The sequence below is a fragment of the Eschrichtius robustus genome, chromosome 3 (genome assembly GCF_028021215.1).
Source record: "Eschrichtius robustus isolate mEscRob2 chromosome 3, mEscRob2.pri, whole genome shotgun sequence".
NCBI lineage: Eukaryota > Metazoa > Chordata > Mammalia > Artiodactyla > Eschrichtiidae > Eschrichtius > Eschrichtius robustus.
In genome coordinates this window covers 169,655,504-169,673,320 of record NC_090826.1, presented here as the reverse complement: position 1 = coordinate 169,673,320, position 17,817 = coordinate 169,655,504, and positions in this window count along the sequence as shown.

Genomic DNA, 17,817 nt, shown 5'->3' with positions numbered 1-17,817 from the left:
TGAATACTGCTCTACTTATGTCATCTAGAATTCTAAAGGATAGAGGATTCTCCAGGACATGTTCACCTTTGGTTTCTTTCCTGGAGAGCCAAGCATCTGGTGAAGCTTCAGGTTCCCTTGAGGAGAAATCTTCCCTACCTTACCACCTTGGGGTCTTAAGAGAAAACCAATGCCTCTTACCCTAAATACTGCCCATTAACTAGGGTGAGACTTGAGGCCTCTGAACTGACCTCCTCTTAAATGGGAGTCCCAGCATTCCCCAAGAAAGACTGCCCTAGCCATTTGCATATATTTGTGAATTGTTTAAATTCAACACTGATCCATTTATCTGTTCATTTATTTGTCAAAAAATTTCATTCCAATACTAGGCATGGGAGAAACAAAATTGAGTGAGATTATGGACTAAGTACTTCTATTTTGTTTTGTACTGAACAGTGCTCTTACTGTTATTATAGAACTTAACCTCTATTATGATGATATTCTGTTTATTTATCTACTCATTAAAATGTAATCAATATAAGGATAAACTTTTGTATCACTGGTGACTAACACATAGGAGGTGCTTGGTGAATATGGTACTGAACAGATGCAATACATTTGCTTTCTAGCATGTGAAACAAATATTCATGTGATGAAAGTAATAGAAAGTAATACAGGCAGTATTAAATTAATTATTAAGCACAGTGGTGATCAGTATTCAAGTACTAACTAGTTAAATTCTTCCTCCTAAGGCAGAGAGCTGTCTCTTATTAGTGGGATCGGAATTTCTTACCCTTCTGCATTTATTCACTCCTTAATTTATTTAATAAACATTTACTGAATTCCTACCAGATTCTCAGATAAAGCTGATGAATCCTTTAGATCTTCATGGTACAGGGCATTGGCCATCACTTCACTAAACCAGTCAAGGTGGAAAGATAAGAGGTTCTGTGAACTAGGCACCATAAAATATACTCATCCTTTTCAAAATATTATAATTTTATTCTGAATTACATTACCTTTGAGTTTTTGGGTGGGAAATCCCCAAACACTTGTTTGATGACTATCTTTCATCTTTGTCCATCATTCACATCTTGTTCAATTCTCAAATCTTTCAATTTTTGAAATTATAAAATTTCTAGTGGATTTCAGGATTCCTTCAAAGTTTGTTTTCTAGATGTCTTTGGTAAAACATAGTATCATGGTCACGATGATCACTTATCCTTTCCTAAGTTTGGACATCTTATTGTTCCTTGGCTCTTTCTCTTTCTTATTACCAGATTCTGGCTAATTTTTTGCCAATTTTCATTACACTCTTACTGCAAAACGTTAACTAATAACTCAGGGCTCTTATGTTTTGAAAACCACATCTCAATTTTTCATTGGAAATTCTCTGACCCCAGAGCTAAACATACTCTTCAGAATTTGAGGTGAGTCAATGTCTAATTTCCAAAATGGAAGCCAAGGAGATAGATATGTGGGACCACTTTTTGCTTTAAAATGAATTTTCAGTGAGACCATGCAGCTCCTATGTTTCTTGCTGACCATTGTAGCAGTGACAGGGACTAAGCCTTTGGGCCATTGTGTAAGTGAAAGCAGAGGGGCAAACTTGTTGATTTCCAAGCTTTGAGACAGAGCTATAGAGGACAGGTGCCAAGAAATGCCGAAAGTCTAAAGAAGTTGAGGTGAGAGTGGACTCAGGTAGGTCCTGAGGCTCTGTGGGACCCCAGGGCGTTCTGCCTTACCCTGAAAGGATATCAGGTGGTTTAGACAGAAACAAAAATCCTCTTCAGGCCCTGAGTATTTCAGGATCTTTAGACCTGCTTTTGTTGTAAATCCCAGTTTTAAACCAAAACTGAAGGAGTTCAGAAGCTAGTTTCAGAGGTTTTAAAATGCAGGATGGGGTTCCTCATGCCCAGTGGTGTCAAGGTGAAAAATACATGAAAGTGGAGTTAGAGAGGATGAGGACAGGAGAATGTGTATATCATGGGATGAGAGGTCATTACAAGCATGTGATTATTATTTTCCTAAGTGTGATAGGTAAAAAGCAAAAGGAAACAATGTTTACTATAAATATTTCTTCTATGTCCAGCACAATACTAAGCTCTGCCAACTGTGAGGAAGATTTAGACTGGTATGTTGGTCTATGTTCATCTTATTTGTAGTCTCATTTGATCAAGAAACGCATGGTGTTAATCACATGCAAATGAATTGGCTATGAGGCAGAATTGTAATGCTTGTTTCCTATTCTTGGTTCCTGTTGCTGCCAGAGAACTGAATTACTCTGAATTTCAGAGTCTGCTTTTCTTGACCTGCAAAATGGCGATGATTGTCCTTTCCTCAGTTGAGAGAGAAATGACATCTCAAAAGGCAGCTGTGCATAATGGAAAGAACACAGGATTTGGTATTTAGAAGATCTTGGCTTCAGTCAAATTTATGACCTTTATTAACTGTGCACCATTGCCCCAATCACTTAATCTCTCTAAGCCTTAATTTCCTCAACACCTACATGGGATAATAATACCTGCCTCACAGGATTGTTACGGGGATTGTTATGTTATGACAATATGACATAAAGTACATAAAAGTGCTTTGCAAATTTAACAAACATTCAAGTCAATTTTTGTGCCAGGAACTCTGCTAGGGGTTGAAGATAAATTGGTGAAGAGCACAATCTTTACCCTCAAGGAATGGGAAGTACAGAAATGTGAATAAATGATTATAATGATACTAACCCCATAAGGTAATATATTTAATGTTGTTAAGCAGAAAGTACAATAGGATAAATACCTGAGCTAAGAGACAAAAGGTGAGTTAAAGATTTCTAGGCAGACACATTTGTGAAAGTTTAAAAGAAGAGGTTGTGGAAGAAGAGATCAAGATGGCAGAGTAGGAGGATGTGGAACTCCCCTCCCCGCATGAATACATCAAAACTACATCTCCATGTGGAACAATTCTCACAGAAAACTAACTGGAAACTGGCAGAAAGCCTCCTATACAACAAGGCTGTAAGAAAGATCCACATGGAATCAGGTAGGAAAGGAAGAGAAGGGATCAGGTTGGGAACTGTGCCCCGGGGAGGGGGTCAGAGAAAAAGGGAGATTACACGGGTAGAGATGCTCACTGGGGAGTGAGCGTCTTGAGCCACATACTGGGTCCCCCGGCCCTGAGGTCCAACATGGAAAGATGAGCCCCCTTGGCTGATTGGAGAGCCAATAGGACTAATAGAAGGGCTATGGGAAGAGTCCACTTGGCAGGAGTACCAGAACACTTCCTCACTCCTGAAGTAGGGCAGAGAGGGCAGATTGAAACTGGGCAGGTGGTTGACTGATTTCTTGTGAACACCTCAGCCTAAACTGAGTGAATTCTTCAGTCCCACTTTCTTCGTGCTGCAGCTCTACAGTGGAGCAAGAGCCATCATGACCAAGGAAAGAGCTCAGCCATGAGACACAAAGACAGATCAGACTCAAAGCAGCCACTGAGTGAGGGGTGAGGGGGGGAAACCATTACTGGCACTTACACAGGCAATACATCAAAAACAGCCCTGACCTCTGGCTGCAACCAGACTGCCACAGTCTGCCCCTTGAGCCCACATGGGCACTGCCTGCCCTGTGGCACAGCTCCACACCAGGGTGAGGACAGCAGAGGCCAAGGGGAGAGATGGACTGTGAGAGATAAAGGAGACTCAGACATGAGTGGCATCTGAGCAGTGCAGGGGCAGCCATTACTGACCCTTGCATAGGCAGCTTACAAGAAGCAGTCCTGAACTCTATGGCCAGACTGCCACAATCCACATCCTATCACATGTCAAGAGGCCCCACCACCCCTCCAGCTCTAATAATGCTCCTCCCAAGGGCAAGAGTGCCTGTGCTGGGTGGGAGGAGTGCTCACATTTAAAGGGAACAGAACCAGCTTGGACCCAACCCTCAGGGCTTCTGCTTTAGCAATTTGCTTCCTGACCCTACCCCTGATACTGTGGTGACAGCCACTGAGCAGAGGGCAAGCCCTGGCTCACTCCTGGCTCCAGTTCTAGCCACTCTTTCTGTAGCCCAACCTCCTAACAAGGTGATAGCTGTCAGCACACCCTGAGGAAAGATGTGACTTATGTTCATGTCAAAATCCAGCTCTCTCACCAAAGCCATTGAGCACATTCAAACTCCAACATAATGACATGCCTTAAAGACTGAAGTAGGTAACTGTTTCATCTAATTTCATAGAGACGAAAAAAGTTAAGCAAAATGAGAAGACAGAGGAATTGATCTTAACAGAAAGAACAAGAGAAAACCCCTAAAAACAAATAATGAAACAAAATTAAACAATTAACCAAATAAATAATTCAAAGCATTTGTAATAAGAATGTTAAAAAGAATAGATGAACAGTGAGAATTTTAACAAGGAACCAGAAAATATAAAAAAGAAACAGAACTGAAGAATACAATAACTGAAATGAAAAACACTAGAAGGAGTTAATTGCAGACTAGGTTATACAGAAGAATGGATAAGTGATCTGGAAGTTAGAATAATGAAAATCACCTAATCAGAAGAGCAAATAATAAATGAATAAATAAACAAATAAATAAATAACATGAAACATACTAACAGTTGCATTACAGGGGTCCTAGAAGGAGAAGAAAGAAGAGGGTGCCAAAAATATATTTCATGATATTATGATTGAAAAATCCCCAAACCTGAAGAAGGAAACAGATATCCAGGTACAGGAAGCACATAGGATCCCCAAAAAGACGAATCCAAACAGACCCACAACAAGATTTACCATAATTAAAGTGGCAAAAGTAAAAGATAAAAAGAGAATTCTAAAGGCAGCAAGAGAAAAACAGAGTCATATACTAGGGAATCCCCATAAGGCTATTAGCTGATTTCTCTGCAGAAACTTTACAGGCCAGAAGGGAGTGGCATGATATATTCAAAGTGCTGAAAAGGAAAAACTTGCAACTTACCCAGCAAGGATACTCTACCCAGCAAGATTATCATTTAGAATAGAAGGAGAGATAAAGAGCATCCCAGACAAGCAAAGACTAAATAAATTAGTTCAATACTAAACTTACCCTAAAATAAATGTTAAAGAGTCTTCTCTAAGTGGAAAAGAAATGGCTATATCAAGAAGTAAGAAACTATGGGAAAGTATTGTACATCAACTGTACCTCAATTTAAAAAATAATAATAAAAAAGAAACTGCAGGAGAGGAAAAATCCAACTAGTAAAAGCAAATATATAGTAAAGGCTGAGGATCAACCACTTAAACGTTATTATGACGATTAAAAGACAAAAAATTGTAAAAGCAACTATAACTACAATAAACAATGGAAGAATAGACATGAAGATGTAAACTATGACATCAAAAACACGAGATGTTGGGGAGGGAAGTAAAAAGTTAGGCCTTTAAAAATGTGTTTGAACTTAAATTACTGTTTTAAACAAGTAGATATTGTTATAGGTCAACATATATAAACCCCACATGTGGTAAGCACAAATCAAAAACCTACAATAGATACACAAAAACTAGAAAGGAACAAAAGGATGCCACTAAAGAGAATATGCAAAACTCAAAAGGGAAAAAATAAAAAGAAGAAAAAAAAAACAGAACTACAAAAAAAATTAGAAAACAAGTAACAAAATGGCAATAAGTACATACTTATCAATACTTATGTTAAATTTCAATGGACTAAACGCTCCAAATAAAAAGACAGTGTGGCTGATTGGATAAAAAAAAATCCAGAGCCATTTATATGCTACTTCAGAGCTAAAGAGACACACAGACTGAAAGGGAGGTGATGGAAAAAGATATTTCATGCAAATGGAAACAACAAGAAAGCATGGGTAGCAATACACACATCAGACAAAATAGACTTGAAAACAAAATCTGTAACAAAAGACAAGGAAGAGCATTACATAACAATAAAGGAATCAATACAAGAAGAGGTATTACAGTTGTTAACATTTATGAACTTATTACAGGAGCACCTAAATATATAAAACAAATATTAACAGATATAAAAAGAGAAATTGACAATAATACAATAATAGTAGGTGACTTTAACACCCCAGTGACATCGATGGGTAGACCATCCAGACAGAAAGTCAATAAGGCAACAGTGGTGTTAAATGACACCATAGAACAGTTGGACTTAATAGATATCTATAGGACATTTCATCCAAAAACAAGAATGCACATTCTTTTCAGGTGTGCATGGAACATTCTCCAGGATAGAACAAATGCTGGGCCACAAAACAAATCTCAACAAATTCAAGAGGAGAGAAATCATATCAAGCATTTTTTCCCAACCACAATGGCATGAAACTAAAAATCAGTCACAGAAAGAAAATGGGAAAAGCACAAACACATGGACATTAAACAATATTCAACTAAGAAACCAACAGGTCAATGAAAAAATCAAAGAGGAAATCAGAAAATAATTTGAGACAAATGAAAATGGAAATACAATTTTCCAAAATCTATGTGATGCAGCAAAAGTAGTTCTAAGAGGGAAGTTTATAGTGATATAAACCTACCTCAAGAAACAAGAAAAATTTCAAAACACAACCTAACCTATTATCTAGAGGAATTAGAAAAAGAAGAATAAACAGAGTTCAAAGTCAGCAGAATGAAGGAAATAATAAAGATCAGAGATGAAACAAAATAGAAATTGAAAAAATATAAAAGATCAATGCTGCCAAGAGCTGGTTATTTGAAAAGACAAATAAAATTGATAAACCTTTAGCCAGGCTCATCAAGAAGAAAAGAGAGAGGGCATAAATAAACATAATAAGAAATGAAAGAGGAGAAATAACAACCACAGAGATACAAAAAAAATCATAAGAGAATACTATCAACCACTATATGCCAAAAAATTGGATAACCAAGAAGAAATGGATGAATTTCTAGAACCACAAAGAATGAATGAATTAGGAAGAAATATACAACCTGATCAGACCAATCACTGGTAGTGAACTTGAATTGGTAATTAAAAAAAACCTCCCAACAAAAGGCCATGACTGGATGGCTTCAGAGGGGAATTCTACCAAATATAAAAGAAGAGCTAATACACATACTTTCACCCTATTCCAAAAAATTAAAGAGGATGGAACACTCCCAAATTCATTCTACTTGGCCAGCATTACCTTGATACCAAAACCAGGCAAAGATACTACAAAAACAGAGAGAAAATTACCGGCCAATATTGCTGATGAATATAGATGCAAATATCCTCAACAAAGTATTAGCAAACTAAATCCAACAATATATAACAAATTCCACAATCAAGTAGGATTTATTCCAGGGATGCAAAGATGGTTCAATATTCTCAAATCAATCAATGTGGTACACCATATTAACAAAAGTTGCAATTAAAACCACATGATCCTCTCAGTAGATGCAGGAAAAGCATCTGACAAAATTCAACATCCATTCATGATAAAAACTCTTATCAAAATTGGTATAGAAGGAACATATCTCAACATAATAAAGGTCATTTATGATAAACCCACAGTTAACATCGTACTCTAAGGTGAAAAGCTGAAAGCCTTTCCTCTAAAATCAGGAACAATACAAGGATGCCTACTCTCACCACATCTATTTAACATAGTATTGGAAGTTCTAGCCACAGCAATCAGACAAGAAAAAGAAATAAAAGACATCCAAATTGAAAGGGAAGATGCAGAAATGCCATTGTTTGCAGATGATATAATACTATATGTAGAAAAGTCTCTACCAAAAATCTGTTAAAACTAAAAATGAATTCAGTAAAGTTGCAGGATACAAAATTAATATACAGAAATCTGTTGTTTTTCTATACACTAATGACTATCAGAAAGAAAAAGCAAGAAAACAATCCCATTTACAATTGCATGAAAAAGAATAAAATACCTAGAAATAAACTTAACCAAGGAGGAGAAAGACCTATACTCTGAAAACTATAAAACATTGATGAAGGAAACTGAAGATGATACAAAGAAATGGAAAGATCTAAGTTCAAGGATTGGAAGAATTAATATTGTTAAAATGTCCATACTACCTAAAGCAACCTCAGATTTAATGCATTCCCTATCAAAATACCCACAATATTTTTCACAGAACTAGAAAAAATAATCCTAAAATTCATATGGAACCACAGAAACCCCAAATAGCCAAAGCAATGTTGAGAAAGAAGAACACAGATAGAAATGTCATGCTCCCAGGCTTCAGACTATAATACAAGCTACAGAAATCAAAACAGTATGGTACTGAAACAAAAATAGACACATAGATCAATGGAACAGAATAGGGAGCCCAGAAATAAACCTACACACTTGTGGTCAATTAATCTAAGACAACAGAGGCAAGAGTTTACAATGGGGAAAAGACAGTCTCTTCAAAAAGTGGTGCTGGGAAAACTGCATAGATACATGTAAAAGAATGAAATTAGAACATTTTCTAACACCATATACAAAAATAAACTCAAAATGGATTAAAGACCTAGATTAAGACCTGAAACTGTGAAACTCCTAGACAAGAACATAGGCAGAACACTCTTTGACATCAATTGTAGCAATATTTGGTCTGATCTCTCTCTAAGGCAAAATAAACAAAAGCAAAAATAAACACATAGGATCTAACTAAATTTAAAAGCTTTTTCACAGTAAAGGAAACCATTGGCAAAATGAAAAGACCTACTTAATGGAGTAAATGTTTGCAAATGATATGACCTATAAGAGGTTAATATCCAAAATATATAAACAGCTCATGCTACTCAATATTAAAAAATGATTAAAAATGGTCAGAAGACCTGAATAGACATTTTCAAAAAGAAGATATACAGATGGCTAACATGAAATGAAAAAATGTTCAACATAACTAATCATCAGAGAAAGACAAGTTAAAACCACAATGAGATATCACTACACACTTTACAAAATTGCTATCAGAAAGATCTACAAATAGCAAATGCGGGTAGGATGAGGAGGAAAGTGAACCCTAGTATGTGGTCAGTAGTGATGTAAATTGATGCAGCCACTATGGAAAACCGTACGGAGGTTTATTAAAAACTAAAAATAAAACTACCATATGATCCAGTAATTCAATTCCTGGGTATGTATCTGAAGAAAATGAAAATCCTTGTTTGAAAAGGTACACAGACCCCAATGTTCATAGCAGCATTATTCACAATAGCCAAAGTATGGAAGCAACCTAAAAGTCCATCACAGTTGAAAGGATAAAGAAGCTGTGGTATAAATATATACAATGGAATATTACTTATCTATAAAAAAATGGAATTCTGTCATTTGCAATAATGTGTTTGGACCTAGAGTGTATTATACTTGATGAAATAAGTCAGACAAAGACAAATATTCTATGTTATTACTTATTGTGGAATATAAAAAAATAAAACAAATAAATGTATATATCAAAACAAAAACAATCACAGATAGAACAAACTAGTGGTTATCAGTGGGGAGAGGGAAGAGAAGAAGGGCAAGAAAGGGTATGGAAATAAGAGATACAAAAAACTATGTATAAAATAGAAAAGCAAGAAGTATGCATTATACAGCACAGGGAAATGCAGCCATAGTTTTATAATAACTTTAAATAGAGTATAATCTATTCAGTTATTTTATAAGTTATACTCCATTTAAAGTTATCTGCATATCCATGCTTCTGTGTGACAGTGTGCAGAAAGCGTGGAATGAAACGACTTATAACAAATGATCTTTTATTCCTACATGTCCTCTGGTTCAGTGATAAAGTAAAATATGGCAACAGGACTGAGATAGAGCATTGGGTGGGAGTTTCAGAGCACACTGGGAGAGGAGCTGATTTAAGAAGAAATGGCACAAAAGCCAGTTTCACTAACTAGGCAGGATGTTTTGGAGGGAAATCAGGTTGGGGCAACCTGCCAGAATAAATCAGTAGTAAAAATGATTACCCAACTACCAAAAACAAATCCAAGAAAATTTAAAATCAGATTGAATTGGGACAATTTACAAGTGGAATCAACAGAAAATGACAGTATGTGTTGTTAAACACATAGGTAGCATACACAGAAAACTTCTTCAAAGGACCATGAGGAATTGATTTCATTTTTATGAAAACAAAGGAGTAAATCTTCCACATCCAGTACTTTCAGGGCAAGGGCTTGTCAAAGGAGACGTGTAGGTTTCATGCATCCTATCAGAAGTGAGTCCTGAACCACATTTTCTGTGAGCCTCACTCATTCTATCTGACTTCCTAGTTTTAGGGAGAAAAATGAATAGGGAAAATAGTAAGAGGAAACACCTTTGGTTCACCTCCTTTACCAGAAAATAGGCTAGCAGGGGTCAGAAGAAGCAATGAAGATGTAAACAAGTGGCCTTTAAAAAGATGCATTTTCCTTTTATTATTGAACATTTTCTATAACACTTATGAATTTGTATATATTATTTTACACATAATAAATAGTTGTCTTATAATTGATGATATAATCAGGGTCTACCTATGACAAAATTTTAAAGAAATGAATATTTCCACAGTTTTCCAACTGCAGGCCTACAGACATTGGAAACCTGGTTGCTTGAAGTTGAACACGGGCAGAAAGAAACTGGGGACAGTTTACTTACGGTAATCCAAGGACATAGGACAGACACAAGGCAAAATGTTTGCTAAATTGTAAACAAGAAGACAGAGGGGCAAGGTGAGGATAAAAGGGGAAATGTTAATTATTTCATTTATTTATACAACGTTTATTGTTGCTCCTTCAATCTCTGTTCCTTTCCCAAAACTCTATCTTTAGAATGTGGAAGAATGACACAAGCCAGAGCACCAAGCTCCCTGGTCACACTTCTGCCAATATAAACTCCCAGGAGAAGTAATTTCTATGGGAAAATTTGGGAATAAAATCAGAATTTCAGACATGAGACATTGATTCAAGTATTTGTGGACCATGCTGCCACTCACCAGGGATGCAGCATTGAAAGAGATCTCTGCAATCACAAAGCACACAGCCGACTTGAAGGAGGTGGGGTGATGGCTGCAGGAGGAGAGGAGATGATCACAAAAAAGTGGACAACAGTTGATTTTAGAGGTGTAATGTCAGAGAAACTAACAATGTGATACTACGGAGATATTTGTGTTAAATGTTTGAGGCAGGGCTAATTTAGAAGGGGTATTAGATTCAAGCTGAGACCTTAATATTGAGAGAAAGCCAGCCCTGCAGAGAGCAAAGGAGAAGAGCTTTTCAGGAAGAGGGAACAGGAAATGCAAAGACCCCAAAGTGGGAAGGGACTCGGATAATCAAGAATCAATTTGTCTGGAGTCCAGTAAGTAAGGTGAGGAGTGGTCCAAGATATGGTTGGTGGGGTAGATGGAGGCAGGGAAAGTGTAGATGTTTTTGGTTCCTGAATTTATAAAGTTTGGGGAACAGGTTTAGGAGAAAGAGAGCAGAAATACAAATAGAAAATTAAGTATGAAAATGAATATTTATTTATTTCCAGCTTTATTGAGATCTAACTGACATGGAACACTAAGTCTAAGGTGTAAATGTGATGATTTGATACAAGTATATATTGTGAAATTATTACCACAGCAAGGCTAACACATCCATCACCTTACATAATTACAACTTTTTTTGTGTGTGTGGTGAGAACATTTAAGATTCACTCTCTTATCAACTGTCAAGTACATGCTAGAATATCGTTAACTACAGTCATCATGCTGAATATTAGATCCCCAGAACATATTCATCTCATAACTAGAAGTTAGTACCCTTTGACTGACATCTCTCCATTTCCCCCAGTCCCAGCCTCTGGTAACCACCATTCTTCTCTCTTGTTTCTGAGTTTGGCTTTTTATTTTTTGTTCTGCATATAAGTAAGATCATGCAGTATTTGTCCTTCTCTGTCTGACTTCCTTCACTTAACATAATGCCCTCAAAATGCCCTCACCCAAGCTGTCGCGAATGGCAGGATTTCCTTAATTGTAATTGTGATATATCTCTATCTATCTATCTATCTATCTATCTATATCACAACTTCTTTATCCATTCATCTATTGATGGACACTTAGGTTGCTTCCATGTGTTGGCGATCATGAATATGCTAGAATGAACATGGAAGTGCAGATATCTCTTTAGATCCTGATTTCAATTCCTTTGGATATACCCAGAGGTAGGATGGCCAGGTCATATGGTAGTTCCATTTTTAATTAAAAAAAATTTGAGGTAATTCCATATTGTTTTCCATAGTTTTAAGTTCCTGACAACAGTGCCCTATGATTTCCCTTTCTCCCATCCTTGAAAACACTTATTAGCTCTTATCTTTTTTATAATAGACTTCTAACAGCTGTGAGGTGATATCTCGTTGTGGTTTTGATTTGTATTTCCCTGATGATTAGTGAGGTCAAACATCTTTTCATGTACGTGTTGGTCATTTGCATGTCTTCTTTGGAAAAATGTCTATTCAAGTCCTCTGCCTATTATTTAATTGGTTTTTTTTTTTGCCATTGAGCTGAATGAGTTACTTGTATATTTTCAATATTAACCACTTATCAGATATATAGTTTGCAAATATTTTCTCCTATTACATAGGTTGTCTCTTCATTCTGTTGATAGTTTCTTTGGCTGTGCAGAAGCTTTTTGATTTGATGTAGTCACCTTTGTTTATTTTTGTTTTTGTTGTTTGTGCTTTTGTTGTCATATCCAAAAAAATTGTTGCCAAAATCAGTGTCAAGGAGGTTTTTCTCTATGTTTTCTTCCAGGAGTTTTATGGTTTCAGATCTTACATTCATGTCTTTAATCCATTTCAAGTTAATTTTTGAGTTTTGAAAATAGGGGTCAAATTTCATTCTTTTGCATGTGAATATCCATTTTCCCAGCATCATTTATTGAAAAGACTGTCTTTTCCCATTTGAATATTTTGGTTCTCTTGTCAAATATTAGTTGACTGTATATGTGTAGATTTACTTTGGGGCTTTTGATTCTATTCCATTGGTCTATGTGTCTGTTTTTATGCAAGTATCATACTGTTTTATTATATTTATATATATATTTATATATATATATTTTAAAATCAGGAAGTGTGATACCTCCAGATTTGTTCTTTCTTAAGATTGCTTTGGCTATTTGGAACCTTTTATGATTCCATATACATTTCAAGGTTTTTTTTTTCTGTTTCTGGAAAAAATGCCATTGGAATTTTGATAATGATTATGTTTAATTTATAGATTCAATATTCAATATAGAATTTTAACAATTTAATTCTTCTGATCCACAAACATGGCGTATCTCTCCATTTATTTTTGTCTTCTTTAATTTCATTTATCAATGTCTTATAGTCTTAAGTGTACAGATCTTTCACCTCCTTAGTTAAATTTATTCCTAAATATTTAATTGTTTTTTATACTATTGTAAATAGGCTTGTTTTCTTTATTTCTCTTTCAGATACTTTGTTGTTAGTATATGGAAATGCAACTTATTTTTCTATGTTGATTTTGTATCCTGTAACTTTACTGAATACTGATTTTGTGTCCTAACAGTTTTGTTGTTGGAGTCTTTAGGGTTTTCTATATATAAGGTCATATCATCTTCAAACAGGGACAATTTTATTTTTCCTTTCTGAATTGGATGATTTTTATTTATTTTTCTTGTCTAATTGCTATGGCTAGAACTTCTAGTACTATGTTGAATAGAAGTAGTGAGAATGGGCACCCTTCTCTTGTTCCTGATTTTGGTGGAAAACTTCAGCTTTTCACCATTGAATATGATGTTACCTGTGAGTTTTTCATATATGGTCTTTATTCTGTTGAGGTATTCTCCTTATATGCCTAATTTGTTGAGAGCTATTATCATGAAAGGGTGTTGAATTTTATTAAACACTTTTCCTGCATCTATTGAGAGGATCATATGATTTTTTTATCCTTAATTCTGTTAATCTGGTATATCACATTTATAAATTTGTGTATGTTGGTTGACCCATCCTTGTATCTCAGGGATAAATCCCACTTCATCATGGTGTATGATCATTTTAATGTGCTGTTGAATTTGGTTTGCTAGTATTTTGTTGAGAATTTTTACATCTATATTCATTAAGAATATTTGTCTGTAGTTTTCTTGTGGTGTCCTTATCTGTCTTTGGTGTCAGGGTTGTGCTAGGTTTGTAAGATGGGTTTGGGAGTACTGGAGTGTTCTGTACTCTTCAATTTCTGGAAGAGTTTGAGAAGGATTGGCTTTATTCTTCTTAATGTTTTCGTAGAATTCACCAGTGAAACCATCTGGACCCGGACTTTTTTGGTGGTTGTTGGGAGGTTTTTGTTACTGCTTCAATCTCCTTAGTCATTATCTGTCTTCAGGCCTGGTTCTGAATGGGTGTGTCTCCTACCAAGTCTCTCGGTATACTGGACTGTTTCTTGACTGTGTTTGGAGAGACTGGAACCAAGTAAAGGGCCCTTCCAGTATTCCTGAGGCTCAGACATGTGTGTTTCCTATCTGGTCCCTGTGCAGCAGAACTGCTCTGGACTGCAGCTATGACAAGGTTTGAGATCATTACAGGGCCCTCTGGAGATCTCTGGAGATGCAGCCAGGAGTGTCTTCTGCCTGGTCTCTATACCAGCAGGCCTGCTTGTGGTTTGTGGCTGGGAGAGGCTTGGAATTGAGTATAGGGCCCCTTCAGCATCTCCAGGGGCACAAAAGGGAGGGTCTCCTGCTGGCTCCCTATGTCAGAAGGAGTATTCATTGGCTGAAGCTGGCATGGGCTGGAGCCCAGTTACAGGATTCTTTCAGAATACAGTCTGATCAAGTTTGGTGGGCTTATCTTTAGGGGATCCCATACTGTGGCTGAGAAGGGCTATAACCAGTTCACAAGCCACTTCATGGCCCACAGCTGGGTCTGAGGTCTGTATGTCTATTATCTGATGCACCAGTCGTGTGACTTCTCCTGGGTTCTTTTGTGTATGGTGCTGGTGAAAGACCCAAAACCAAGGATCTGTGTTCTGTAGCCAACTTCTCAGGGGAATGGAGCTATTTCCAGATCTGTATCTGGAACCACAGTTGGCAAGTTAGATCCCTGGGTGGGAGCCTGCCTTTTCAGAATGGCTCTCCATGGTCTGCACCAGGGTTTCACAACCTCTTACGTGAATCCCAAAGTTCCCAAAATGGCACTTTGTTCATAGATGTATGCCAAATTATTGTTGTTGAGGGGTAGATACATGCAAGGGATGTCTTATTTGGCCATCTTGCTGACATCATTCCACGGATATTTATTTAAAATAAAAAACAAAATTACCAAGACTTCAGAGAGTTAGGTTTTTTCCTACTGAAGTAGCTGCAAGGAATTTTCAGTAATGCTTACATAAAAAAGTTTCCTGATTACAACCTGACTCTCTCCTCATTTAGTATGATCTTTAACCTCTCTGAGTACTCACGGTATGTATGAGTACTCACAAGGACTCATGAAAGTGAGAGTCCTAAAGTTTAAGCTTTATTAGCTTCATGGTAAATCCACCTTTGGGAAGGGCCAGGTGTAGAGAATTCTGTAAGACATGGTAAGAAGTTTGGACTTCACTCTATGTGAAATGGGAAAACATTGGAGGGGGTTAAGCAGTGGCGAAGCAAAAGTATATAATATACAGTTGACCCTTGAACAACATGGGTTTGAACTGCATTGGCCCATTTATATGCAGATTAAAAAAAATAAATGTATACTACAGTACTAAATGATCCATGAAACAGCAAATATGGAGGCCCAGTTGTAAAGTTATACATGGATTTTCGACTGTGTGGAAGACCCCTAATCCACATGTTGTTTAAGGCTCAACTGTAAATGTTTGCTCTTGTATGGGGAATGATAATAGAGGGAAAAGTGGATGGAGAAAGGCCAATAAGGAGGCTTCATATCAGTCCAGTATGGTAGGCAGAATTCTGAGGTGGCCTCCAAGATTTCTACCCTGTGGTGTGCATACTCTGTATAATTTCATCCCTTATAGTTATGATGAGACATTACTCCTTTGATTAGGTTACTAATCAGTTAACTTTTAGTTAATTATAAAAGATCTTCCAGGGGGGCCTGACCTAATCAAGTGAGCCCTTACTAGGGATTGGGCCCTTCCTGAAGTCAGAAAGATTAGAAGTGAGAGAGGGCCTAGAGAAGGGACCATGTTGCTAAAAGCAGAGGGCCAGGCTGTAATTGCTGAAAGCAGCCTTCAGCCAATAGTTAGCCTGCAAGAAAATGGGGATGTCAGTCCTCCAAACTCAAGGGACTGAATTCTGCCAACAACCTGAGCAAGCTTGGAAGAGGACTCTAAGCCCCCAAGGAGAACCCAGCTCTAGCTGATCCTTAATTTTAGTCTGGTGAGACCCAGAGCAGAGAATCCAGAAACACTGTGCCTAGACATCTGACCTACAGAAAACTAAAATAATAAATGTGTGTTGTTTAAAACTGCTAAATTTATGGCAATTTGTTGTGCATCAGTAGAAAAACTAATACAGCCAGAAAATTACAAGGTAGAGCCAACAGAATTCACTAGTGGGCTGGATGAGGATCGTGAAGAAAAGGAGGGAAATCAGAATAGTTTTTTTAAAATGCAGCTGGGTGAAAGTTGTGCCTTTCAGGCTGGCAAGAGTTAAATATTTTATTATTTTCAGCATAAATTAAAAAATTTTTTATTTGAAATACTTATAGAGGTTGCAAAAATAGTATCACATATGTCATTTTGGAAAGTTAAATTTGAGGTACTCATATAACTTTTAAGTGCAGATATCAAACAGATACTGGGATATACATACAAGATGGAAACTCAGGGAGAGATCAATATCAGAGATATAAATTTGACATTAACATGGATTGTACATAAGGCCATGGGACTGAAGGAGATGCCCTAGAGAGAAAGTGAAGCTAAAGAAAAAATAAAAGACCAAGCCTGTGTCCTACTCAACATTAAGAGTTTGAGTAGAAAGGAAGACCCAGCAAAAGAATCTGAAAAAGAGTGTTCACTGTTTGGAGGGGAACCAACAAAGGGAGGTAAAGTTTGCTTTCAAAATTCCTCAAAATCTCAGTACTTACCATCAAACTCTTGAATTCAAATATATATATTTACTTGAGGACCACAAGGAGTGACAGAGTGATTGGGCCAGGCCTCCAGAGATTTACTTAAGTCTCTAAAGTTTCTGTGAATGACAAATTGGGGTTAAAACACCATATTCAGATGATTTAAGTGTAAATAAGCAGAAACATATGGATTAAATTTCCTTCCAATTGCATATGAAGTTAACAATTAAGCACAAAGGGGTACTTGGGGCAAAAGGCTTATTGGGGCTTTATTAAATGCAAAATATGGGAGCAGTGGTTAGAGAATCATCAAGTTAAGCATATAGCATGGGTTACCATGAGAAATTGAAGCTGGATTTTATTCTCTCTCTCCCTCCATCTTTCCAGGTCTGTCTCTGTCTCTGCCTGTCCCTCCTGAACTTCCTCCCCCATCCATCTCTGTGTTCAGGCTACCATCTGAGTGCTCTTGGACATCTTGAAAGCACATTTCTCAGCTGTGTAAAAGCAATAGCCAGGGTCCTCTTCTGTTTGTAGAATTCCACCAATGATTTCCAATTTGAGGGGAGAAAAATCAGTAGCAGGTGGCACAGCTCTTCAGGGAGAGTGTTGTTTATTATAGCCATTCTCTAAAGAAATATTAAGATTCATGCTACAGTGGATAATATATTGCTTCATATAATTTTGCATCATAGCCTTTCCTTTATTTCTTCCTCCAGCTTTTTTACTCTCACCTTGGCCCCCAACTTGCTCTTTGCTAGACAAGCTCAATGCAAAGGAATTAAAAGCCATTATACACTTGTTGTTAAGCATGTCTGAGGAATGTGTTCATAA